Source organism: Lynx canadensis, chromosome C2 (assembly GCF_007474595.2).
Source record: "Lynx canadensis isolate LIC74 chromosome C2, mLynCan4.pri.v2, whole genome shotgun sequence".
Taxonomy (NCBI): Eukaryota; Metazoa; Chordata; class Mammalia; order Carnivora; family Felidae; genus Lynx; species Lynx canadensis.
Window position 1 is genome coordinate 107,204,453 of NC_044311.2, and position 11,462 is coordinate 107,215,914.

Below are 11,462 nucleotides of genomic sequence, written 5' to 3' on the forward strand. Positions count from 1 at the left end.
TTATTATACACATGATATTTTGCCTAAAGGTTTGTTTTCTTTACTGTAAGTAAATTTTAAGGTAACATTTGGCTTGTTCTTATTTGTAGAGGAAAAGGAACATAAATGCCATTTTCTTATCAGAACAAAGATCACTGATACGGTATCTTTAGAGATGGGAGAGTAACCTTGGGACTTGGTTTTGCAATGTTTGACAGAATGTTTAAAAATAGTCATTCCTTAAAGCCTTCATGTGAAGAAAAATCCTGATATCCAGAATAGCTTCATCCACAATTTGTCACTGCATAGCTAGGATTTTGGTCCGGAGATCTCATTCAGAAAGAGCTAACAGTCGGCCAAAGGGATTAATTTGAAATAGACTTATTATATTAGCTTGAAAAGGTGAGTGTGATAACCACAACAACAATAGGAATAAAACACCAACCAACAGTGTGGATGCACTGACCCACTATCTAATTGTATACCTTGAAAGACTCAAGGCAGATCTTGCTATTTTACAAATCTTGTTCAACTCCGTTATTTTTAAAAAGTTTATGGAGAGGGGCGCCTGGGTGGCTCAGTCGGTTAAGCGGCCGACTTCGGCTCAGGTCATGATCTCACGGTCCATGAGTTCGAGCCCCGCGTCGGGCTCTGTGCTGACAGCTCAGAGCCTGGAGCCTGCTTCAGATTCTGTGTCTCCCTCTCTCTGACCCTCCCCCGTTCATGCTCTGTCTCTCTCTGTCTCAAAAATAAATAAACGTTAAAAAAATTAAAAAAAAAAGTTTATGGAGAGAGCTTACCTCAGAAATTTCATTAATTTGGATGATAGATTTAACTAAGAACAATTTTAACAAAGATAGAAGGTTAACTTGATATGCTTATTGGCTGGTATCTCATTCCTACTGCTCTGCCATAGGGATGCTGACATCGATTTTAAATACTCATCCCATAATTTATGAAAAGATGATTTACTTAAAAATATCTCTGAAACCATATGACATTTAAAACAATTTTGTAAAACTACATTGTTTGAAAGTGTTATGTCCCAATAAACTCATTATAGGGTGAAAATATCATAAATAGAAAGTGTATTTAATGCACTCAACCTACCACACATTATAGCTTAGCCTAGCATCTTAAATATACTCAGAATGCTTACGTTAGCCCACAATAGGATAAACTCATCTAACACAAAGGCTATTTTAGCATAAAGTATTGAAGAATCATGAGAGAGGGTCCTACAACATAGCAGTAAATGTTAAATTGAAGTTTAAAGATTGTAAGTTGAGCCATCATAAGTTGGGGACCATCCATATACACACATTCTTTGAATGATACACCAAAATTTTCTAATGGGAACATCTCCAGGAAATGGAGGAAATGGTTTGGATGGCAAAGCGGACTTTATGTTTGCTTTTAGGCATCTATCTAGAAATTTACATTTTTGTTATTTGCTTGACTTATTTTTATTTAAATAAGTACATTTAAAATAATACATACTTTTGGGGCATCTGGGTGGCTCGGTTGGTTAAGCGTCCAACTTCGACTCAGGTCATGATCTCACGGTTGGTGGGTTTGAGCCCAGGTTCTGTACTGACAGCTCAGAGCCTGGAGCCTGCTTCAGATTCTGTGTCTTCCTCTCTCTCTCTCTGCACCTCTCCCCTCCCTCTTTCTCTCCCTCTCTCTCTCAAAAATAAATAAACATTAAGAAAGTTTATAAAATTGGGGCACCTGGATATCTCAGTTGGTTAAGAGGCTAGCTCTTGACTTCAGCTCAGATCTTGATCTCATGGCTTGTGAGTTCATGCCCCTCATGGGGCTCTGCGCTGACAGTGTGGAGCCTGCGTGAGATTCCCTTTCTCCTTCTCTCTCTCTTCCCCTCCCCCACTTGTGCTTTCTTTCTCAGAATAAATAAATAAATTAATTAAAAGAATTATAAAATACATACTTTTAAAGTTTTCCTATTGCATAAGACTCATGTCGAGACATGTATTTACCCTAACACTGTATTCTGTGTGTGTATGTTGTGTGTATGTGTTTTATATCTGAAAGATAGTGGGGTGCATTTATTTTTGTCCCTCTATTTATTTGTAGTTGAAAATTAAAACTCTGGAAGGAGTTATTTTTTCTGTTAAATAGAAGAAATAGAGTCTAAGAGTACAAATAGTTTATTCTGCTATAGAGATCCATATCTATATCTGTCTATCTATCTATCTATCCATCTATCATCTATCTATAATCTACTGAAATAGAGATTTTAAGGAATTGGATTGTGCAATTGTAGGGACTGGCAGTTCCAAAATCTGCAGGGCAGGCTAGCAGACTGGAGATTCAGGGAGAATTTGATGTGGCAATATCAAGTTCAAAGGAAGTATAAAGGCAGAATTCCTTCTTCTTGGGGTAACTTCAGTCTTTTTTACTTTTCTTTTTTTTTTAATTTGAGTATAGTTGGGGTGTCTGGGTAGCTCAGTTGGTTATGGTTAAGTATCTGACTTTGGTTCAGGTCATGATCTCACTGTTCCTGAGATCGAGCCCCGCATCAGGCTCTATGCTGACAGCTCGGAGCCTGGAGCCTGCTTCAGATTCTGTATCTCCGTCTTTCTCTCCCCCTCCCCTGCTCATGCTCTGTCTCTCTCTCTCAAAAATAAATAAACATTAAAAAAGTTAATTTGAGTATAGTTGACACACAATGTTACATTAGTTTGAGGTATATAATGTAAAGATTCGACAAGTGTATACACACAAGCTATACCACAAATGCAGCTACCATCTGTCACCATACAATGCTAATGCAATACCATTGACAATATTCCTTATGCTGCACCTTTTATTCTAGCTACTTATTCATTCCATAACTGAAAGTGTGTGTCTCCCATTCCCCTTCATCCATTTGTTCATCTCCCCCAGCCCCTCAGTATTCTTTTCTTATGACCTTCAAGTGAATGCTTGAGACCAACACACACTTATGGAAAATTTGGCTTTACTCAAAGTGTACTAATACAAATGTTTATCACATTAACAGAACACCTTCACAGAAGCATGTAGACTGATGTTTGACCAAATATCTGAACATCATAGCCTAGCTAAATGGAGACATAAAATTAACCATCACAGGTATAATAAAGACCACAACTTGATCTCTATTAATCTCAGTCAACTACTGTGATTACTTGAATATGTGTATTTATTTTAGAAGGAAATTGTGACATTTTCAGTTTAATTATAAATGAAACTAGTTAAGAATTAACCTTTGTTTAAAAAATACCTCATAAAAAATATAACTTCTAATTACCGAATTTATCTTTTATGAAATTAGTGTGTGATACATGAACACCCTATAATCACATATCCAATTCACCCCATAGAAGAATTAGGGACTACAATATTTACATTTTCCTTAAGAATAACGTTAGCACACATGCTTGTAATTTCAGATGTCAGACAGATAATTGAAAAGTAATAAATGAGATATTCAAGGCCAATACTTAAGGCGATTTATATGTGTGTTCTTCAGGTCTCTTCTTCTGTCCCATGTCCATCCTTTCCATCCATAAATTTCCACTCAGCCATTCAGTGGCATCAACTTTCTTGCCAGCCTCCTTTATCAAAACTTTCCTTTAGAGCTTTCATTTATACTAAAGGACAATTATGATAAATGTTTAGAAGATGGTCTCCCTTGATAGCATGAGAGATCAGAGTCCTAAGCTAAAGGAATGAATTACTGAAAATAAAGGAACTAAATAGTGTTGCTTTCCTGTAGTTTGGGTGGTTTTCCTAAGAAAATGTTTTTATTTGGTACCCATTTTGGCTCAACCAATGAATCACAGTATAACTCTGGGCCAGAAGTGAAATAGAATAAAAACAGAATTGTGAGGTAGAATTGTTTTAGTAAATGCATGTATTTCTCCCAGATTTGTGACTTGATTTTTACTCTTTTTAAACAGAATTCATTAATGGCATAAAATATATCAAGTGTAATACTCTTGAGTACTCCTCCACATCTCAAGATTTGGACCAGAATAACTGAGCCAAAGAGGGTTTCTTACAGGAAATATATATATGGGCTTTATTTTTCTATTATATATGATAATTATAGATATCTTGTTATTATTTCAATTTGTCCCATGTATTCTTTAATATTTTTCAACTTTTTCTACTTCTTTTGAATTAATTGAATCATTATTGTACTTTTGTTTATGTCCCCTACAGGCTTATTAACTATACTTCTTTGTTTTATTCATCTTTTTTGATGATTGATCTAGAATTGATAACATACACGTTTAATTTATCAATATCTACCTTCAAATATTGCTGTGTTGGTTTACATATGGCATAAGGACCTGAAAGTACTAAACCTTATTTTCCCTATTCCCATCATTTCTGCCATGGTTGCATACAATTAAATTCTGGATAGACATTATTTACTTAAACAGCTAATTATACTTTAAATAGATTAAAAATGAGAAAAAGTTATTTTATATACACTTGCATATTTTTAATCTCTGAGATTATTGTTTTCTTTGCGTAGACCCAACTTTCTCTCTGGTATCACTTTTTTTCTATGTGAAGAACTTCCTTTAAATTTTAAGTTTTTACTCTATTCTTCTAAATATGAAAAAGTTGATTTTGCTTCTCTTTGTAAGATAATTTAGATAGGAATAGAATTTTCAGTTGACATATCTATATCTTTTCTTTGTGTCTTTCAGTACTTTACAGACATTGTTCATTATCTGCTAGTTTGCACAGCCTCTGGATACTTAGGTTGTTTCTGTATCTTGGCTATTATAAATAATGTTGCAATGAACATAGGAGTGAATATATATTTTTGAGTTAGTGTTTTTGTTTCTTTAGGGTAAATACCCATACGTGGAATTGCTGGATCATATGATAGTTCTATTTTTAATATTTTGAGAACCCTCCATGCTGTTTTCCATAGTGACTGCAAGGATTTACACCCCTATCAACAGTGTACAAGTGTTCCCTTTTCTCCACATCCTCACCCACACTTTTTATTTCTTGTCTTTTTGATAATAACCATTATAACAGATGTGAGATGAAATATCATTTGATTTGCATTTTTCTGACGATGAGTGATGTTGAATATCTTTTCAAGTATCTGTTGGCCATCTGTATGTCTTCTTTGGAAAAATGTCTATTCAGGTCCTCTGCTTATTTCTTAATCAGATGAATGATGATGGCTTTGCTATTGAGTTCTGTGAGTTCTTTATATATTTTGTATATTAACCCCTTATCAATTATATGATTTGCAAACATTTTCTGCCATTAGGTAGGTTGCATTTTTATTTTGTTGATCATTTATTTTGCTGTACAGAACCTTTTTAGTTTGATGTAACCTGCTCTTGAGATTCTTATTTAGTTCTTCCATATATAGTGTGTCTTTTTGCTTCTCTTTCTTTTAATATTTTTTATCATTGGCCTTTTAATCATTTGTCAGACAGGTTTTAGCTTTTTTTTCCCCTCTTCTTCTTCTTCACTGTTGGGTTTGTTGAACTTCTGGAATCTGTAAATTTATTTTTTATCTATTTTAAAATGATTTGGCCATTATTTCTTTGTGCATGGGCCATGCTAATCTTCTCTGTATCATTCCAGTTTTAGTATCTGTGCTGCCAAAGTGAACACTGGCCATTATTTCTTTAAATATTCTTTCTGCCCTCCCTTGTTCCTTCAGGGTCTCCAATTATACATGCAGACAATTGACATTTTTCAATAACACACCAAACAGTGGCCATTTTTACTTTTCAGTCTTATTTCTCTCTGTGCTTCATTTTGAATAGTTTCTATTCATATATCTTTATGCTCACTGATATTTTTCTCTTCCATGCCTAATCTGCTTTTAATCGCATCCTGTGTGCTTTTCACTGAAGATATTGCATGTCAAGTCTACAAATTCCATTTGGGTCTTTATAATATCTTCCATCTCTCTTCTTTATGTGTTCATATTGACATTTCGATTATAGATCATGTTCATGATATTTATAATAGCTATCTTAACAACCTTGTCTATAAATTTCATCATCTCCATTATTATGAGGGTCTGGTTCTACCACTTGATTTTTCTCCTGCTTTGGTTTATATCTTCCTGCTTATTTACACGCTTGATAATGTTTTATTAAATGTTGGACAATTTTTAATTTTATGTTGTTTGTTTCTGGATTTTATTGAACTCCTTTAAAGAATGTTAGATTTTGTTCTGATGCATACATAAGTAGCTTGTGGTAATTTTATCCATTAAAACACAACATTAAGTTTTGTTTGGAGAGGTCTTACATAGATTTTATCTCTGGGAATAATGTAATCCCAACTGCTGAAGTGTCACACATCTGTTAAGACTCTACCCAATGTTTCCATTATTATAAGGTCTTTTTACACAAATTATTTACAGTTTGTGTGAGCTCTGAGTAGTATTGCTAATCAGTGATTCTTGCTTGGATTATGGGAGTCTCTGTTAACACATGCATGCATCAGTACTCAACCAATGCTTAAAGCATCCTTCTTAAATTTTTCATTGTTCTATGTGCAGTTCCTTCATCCCTTGAATTCTACACCATAAATTTTAGCTGTCTAGATATTCCAGACTTTAATTGCTGTATCTTCAACTCAGTGAGACTATCAGGCTTTCTCCTGGAAACTTCATCCTGGCAATAAGCTAGAGTATTGTAGGACCCAGTTCATTTGTTTCTCTTCTCTCAGGGATTATAGCCCAATGGGACTTGTTTTTCAATGTCTGAAAATGATTGTTTCATATATTTTGTCTGACTGTTAAATTGTCGGATGTTTTGTTTATGGTATGAGAGCAATTCTGAAGCAGAATTCTAAGGCATTCATTTGCATGAAATTCTCTAGGTCTAAAAATGATTTTGTGGAAGGAAAAGTATTAATAGCTACCTAGGTCATACATTTATTAAAAATTTGGAATCTAGTAGTTTAAACTATTAAGTTCAAATTACATATTTTATCTTAACCATACACAAAAATCAACTCAAATCAGATTAAAGACTTAAATGTAAGACCTGAAGCCATAAAACCACTAGAAGAAAATATAGGCAATAAGCTCCTTAGCATTGATTTTAGCAATAATTTGTTTAATTTGACACCAAAAGAAAGGCAACAAAAACAAAATAAACAAGCTTAATTACATTAAACTAAAAAGCTTCTGCACAGCGAAGGAAACTATCAACAAAATTAAAAGGCAACCTATGGAATGAGAAAAAATATTTGCAAGCCACATATCTGATAAGTGGTTAATATCCAAAATATACAAGGAACTCAGCAATTCAATAAGCAAAAAATAAAATAAAATACCCCAACCAAAAAGGACCAAATTGACATTTTTCCAAAAACATACAGATAGTTAACAAGTACTTGAAAAAGTGCTCAACATTATTGATCATCAGGGAAATGTGGATTCAAATCATAAAGAGATATCTCACACATGTTAGGAATGCTTTTAACAAAAAGACAAGAAATAACAAACACTGGTGAGGATGTGAAGATAAAGGAATCCTTAATGTAAACTGGTATAGCCATTTTGTAAAACTGTATGGAGGTTCATCAAAAAATTAAAAATAGAATTACCATATGATCCAGCCATGCTACTTCTGGGTATATAAATTCAAAGGAAACTAATCATTATCTCAAAGAGATATCTGTATTCCCATGTTTATAGCAGCATTATTCACAGAAGCCAAAGTATAGAAACAGCCTAAGTGTTTACTGGCAGATGAACAGGTTACAAAAATGTGATATATATATATGTGTGTGTGTGTGTGTATACATGTATACATATATATATGTATATATATATACATAGATATATTATATTCAGCTTTTATTTATATATGTATACATGTATACATATATATGTTATGTATACATGTGTACATATATATTATATTCAGCTTTTAAAAAGAAGGAAATTCTGTCATTTGTGACAACATGGATGAAATTGGAAAGCATTATGCTAAGTGAAGTAAGACAAACAAGGAAAGGAAAATACCACATGGTATCACTTACATTTGGAATCTAAAACAAAAACAAAAACAAAAAAGAAAAACTCATGAGAGAGAGTAGAAAAGTGGTTGTCAGAGGCTGGGTTGTGGGGGGAAATAGGAAGAGATTGGTAAAAGGGTACAAATTTTCAGGTATAAGATGCATAAGTTTTGAGAATTTAATGTATAAATGGTAACTAGAGTTGATAATGACATTTTGTATAACTGAAACTTGCTAAGAGAATAAAACCTACATGTTCTCACCAAAAGAAAAAAAAGGTAAATATGTGAGGTGGTGGATGTGTTAATTAACTACATGGAAAGGAATCCTTTCCTACTCACAAGAAAATCCTTCCAAATGCTTTAAATTTCACAAGTTAAAAGAATACATATTATTAATCCAGACCTCTTAAACACCCCTCTGCCATTTACAAACTTCATCAAATATCTTACACTCTTTGGTTGACAAAATCACAAACCCATAAGTATATATTTTAATTAAAATTAAAAATCAGAGAGATTACCAGTGGGATTAATTCTGACAATTACAATATCTCTAAACTACTAAATTAGTTCTTTGAATTTATTTTTAAATTTAACTTTAAAATATTGTGGGGATTGAGAAGATAATTTACCAACTCTGGGAGAAATGTTAGCATCTCAAGCAATTTGAGTCTATTAAAATGATAATTTGTGATTGTTAAATCCCACCTTCACAAAAAGCTGACATTGTTTATTCAAGATTGTAGACAAAGCAAGGGATTTAGGGACAGTATACATCTTGAGTTTTCTCCAGTCACAGATAAACATTCTGATTCCTCTTTTTTTTTTATAAACAAGGGTTCCCAAATCTGCATGTTATTCAGTTGGTATTCTTTAATCTGATATGGTTAGATGAAAATCTTCACAGCTATGCAGGTATAGCAAACTTCATTGATTTCTCAGTGGAATCTGCATTTCCTTAGCTTTAGGCAACAATTCCATATTCATTTTAATGACATCCCATTGTATCTTGAATATCTCTCATATTTTTTCTTCCTCTGAAATCCCAACTCTAAAGTTATGCTAATGAAACTTTCTGAAACATATAATCTATTCTAGAATTTTCTTAGAATCTACCTGTCATTTCTGGCTTCTATTCTTCCCTTAATTTTGAAAGCATTTACCCATCATTAGTCTTATGGCATATTTTCCTTTTATTATGAGTTTGTTAGGATTACTGACAGGTGTTCTGAAATTACATCTATGAATTCATTTGACATTGTTGGATAAATTTTCTGAGTTTAGTATCCTAATTTCATTGAAACAATTACATGCATTCTTATACTTTCCTCACTCAACTTATACCTCTGCTTTATTTATTCTGCCCTTTCTAGGGTTTTTTTTTTTTTTCTGAAGAAAAGGGAAGTAAAATTTGTTACACAGTTCTTTCTACTTTCTCTCACTTATTAACAGGACACTCTGTTCATCAAACAATAGATCTATGCTTTCACTCTTTTTCTGAACATGATTTATTGTCGCTTAACAATCATTGCTTCAATTTCCAGTATTCCATTTTGATGCCCCTTTGGGTTTATAAACAAAAGCTGTTGTAGAAAATGCTTTTGCTTCACAGGAAAAAAATGCTTTAAAAATTCAATTAACTTTAGAAAAAAAAGTCATTTTTTCAAATCACTGTAGTTAAGGAATTCTCAGTTATTGATTGTCCTTTTGCAGCTAAAATAAACAACTTTATGTCATTAGCCTACCATTCTGGTGGATTTGAATTTACTTAGAATTACCACACAGCCAATCATTTAACTAAATTCAATTTTTGGTTGAAAATCTCTGAGTCCTATAATATTACTGGGAGTGGCAAATTTTATTTTTGCTCCATAGAATAAGTTTTTCCAACCCTGCTAAAACTTATGACAAAGAAGTCTAATTTTTAACCCTCACTGATTTAAATACTATTTTAAGGTTGAAATATTATTTTATAAATATGAATTGCTTCAGCAAAATACCACTGCCAAAACCAAATAATGCAAAAGGAATACATGTTACTAAAAACAAAAATGTCACTAAACGTATTGCAATCTATAAGTATTTCTCATTTAAGTCCAAGAAAGGACATCATGTTGTTATTAACATGAGACCATTAGATATCTTGCAATAGTGACACTGAAATATTAATCTGTCCTAGAAAGCAATTTTCTTTTTATTTTTATGAACAAGAGTAATTTGTGGTCCATAAGTAGAGAGGGAAATGATTTTAATGATAATAATCATAGAAGAAATTAATGCTAGCATACTTACAAATAATATTCTCTCCTACAAAAAAAGATTTCATCATGATTGTATGCAAAACACAACATCTCTATGTTTGTCATGGAGAATGTGAGTATAGCAGATGATATGAAATAATTCCTAAAATACTTGTATTAATATAGTGAATTATTAAAAGAAGAATGGGTTATTATAATATTGTTACCTAAATTAGGTTTAACATATCTGTATATGTTTTATCATCAAATAGAAAAATAGTTTTTGTCATAATTAATAGCCTAAGTATGTTCAGATATTTTTTACCAAATTAAGAATATTACTGCATAAAGCAAGTTTTAATAAACTGTGTAGATGCATACTGTGAGAATTGCAAATGCCTCCATTTTTGAGAACTTAACCCGCCATTGATAGCCAGAAAAAAATACATTAGAAACACCTAGTGTTTGGCACCCAGTTGTGAAATTTTGCTGAGTTCTGATAATGCTGGGCACTGACAGCCTGGTGGAGTGGGCACACCACAACCTCACACAGCACTCCAAAGGTCACATGGTGGCTCTGAGGCCAGCTTCTTTAGGTTCAGCATTTCTGCACTAGGATTGCCAAACATTAGGGAACACGAAGTGGAGGGTACACACTTCAATTAGTTATTTTACAGACACAACAGCTCTTTGCTTCTGCAAAATTTTCTTCTACTTTTTATCTAAATGTCTTCCATTTCTTGAAGCTCTACGAAAGAGAAATTGATTCAGGTACCATATCTTTTTGCAGATTACTGGCTGGTAAAATGCAATGTGATGGGCAAAAACAAATGTGAAATCACATGCACTTGTCTTTTCAGTTTTCAGTTTTAAATTGAAGTGTTTAGCTTACTTATAACTTTTCTGCCATGTTATGGTAAGTACAGGTCTAATTTTATTTTATTTTTACAGATTTTCTCAACATTTTGTTAACTGCATATTTCATAATATATGTCTGAAAACTGCCACCTTAAGCATAGAGTGCACTGAAAGGTATACATATTTTTAAGAGTAATAAATAGTGTTAAAATAATTATCTTGTTAAAAATAATTTACTCTTTTGGATGGATTATGGAGAATTTTTCTCATCTTTACATTTTTCCCATTGAACTTATTTTTATAATTAATGAATAATCTATTATCTTTAAAAGTGGATTTATACTACAACCTATATTCAAGTTTAAACGTAGAA

The 11,462-nt window shown here is 32.6% G+C and overlaps 1 pseudogene; it reads right to left on the reverse strand.

Annotated features, from left to right (window-relative positions):
* Positions 1–5,504: 5,504 nt before the first annotated feature.
* Positions 5,505–5,619, reverse strand: LOC115524330 (annotated as a pseudogene).
* Positions 5,620–11,462: the final 5,843 nt, after the last annotated feature.